The 1,083-nt window shown below is 49.3% G+C and overlaps 1 protein-coding gene across 1 annotated transcript in view; it reads right to left on the reverse strand.

The window, feature by feature from the left end:
- The window catches only part of Znf131 (zinc finger protein 131), a 22,537-nt gene extending 22,363 nt beyond the window's left edge, over positions 1 to 174 (reverse strand). The window contains exon 1 of the mRNA XM_013018622.1: positions 153 to 174. The gene's annotated coding sequence lies outside the window, so the exon portion shown is untranslated. The remainder of the gene's footprint in view (positions 1 to 152) is intronic.
- Between the last annotated feature and the right edge of the window lie 909 nt (positions 175 to 1,083).

A 1,083-nucleotide genomic window follows, 5' to 3' on the forward strand; every position in this document is an offset into this window, starting at 1 on the left:
GCACGTGTCTGCCGGGCTGGGGACCTGGGTGCCCGACACGCGAGGCCCCCGCCGCCAGCTCCCCGGAAGGAACGGCCCCGCGGGGACCCCGCTCGGCCACGCGTCCCGGGGAAACCGGGGTGCACACGACTTGGGGATGTGCTGATGCTCACCGGAAAGTGTGAGAATGGGCATTGGAGAGGAGTCCCCAGAGCAAGAAGGGATGTGACACGCCGCGACGCGCAGGAAACACGTGGTTCCGACAGCCCAAATCTTCAGCCTCGTAGAGTACTGAGCCTTTTTATCTTCCACACTCATTGCTGGGTGTGACAATGCGTGGGGAGCGAATGAATAGGGCAGAGAGAGGGGTGTTAAGGGAAAGCCAGTCGTCCTAAGATCAATAGGCCCTGAGCAAAGGGCCATGGCGTTCCTGGGACTGCAAGCCTGTCCCTGGGATAGGCCCTTGATAGCCTTGAAAACTGGTAATAATGTCCGATTTATTTTGCTGGTCTTGGAACTTGAACTCAGCGCCTAGGTGCTGTCTCTGAGCTCGTCATGTCCAAGGCTAGTGCTCTACCACTTGAGTCACAGTGCCACTTCCGGCTTTTTCTGAGTGGTTTATTGGAGAGCCTTAACTGACTTCAAACTGCCATCCTCAGATCTTAGCCTCCTGAGTAATTAGGATTACAGGCGTGAGCCATGACCCCTGGCTAGATGGATGTTTGTTTTTTAAAATCAGCAGAGAGAGTATGAAGAATAATTTCAAGAAATCAACTAAATGGAATTGATGGATGTTGAAAAGACATTTGGATACATGAGGGAAATCCAAAGATTTGGGTATCCATAACATGGATGTTGAAGACACAGATATAGATGAGATTGCTTAAAATTATGTAGGGGTGATACAGAATAGTAGCTTTGTAGGTTGAACTAGTTTCCTAGTTTGGTTTAGTTTGGTGTGGGTTTTTGAGGAAAGGTCTCACTTGGTCCGGATTGGCCTGGGAATTTAAGATTCTCCTGCCTCAGCATTCCTAGTGCTAGGATTATAGGCAATAACCACTATACCCAGTTACGTATCTTTCTTTGTATTACTTTTATTTTCTT

The sequence above is a fragment of the Dipodomys ordii genome, unplaced genomic scaffold (genome assembly GCF_000151885.1).
Source record: "Dipodomys ordii isolate 6190 unplaced genomic scaffold, Dord_2.0 Scaffold41, whole genome shotgun sequence".
NCBI classification, from domain to species: Eukaryota; Metazoa; Chordata; class Mammalia; order Rodentia; family Heteromyidae; genus Dipodomys; species Dipodomys ordii.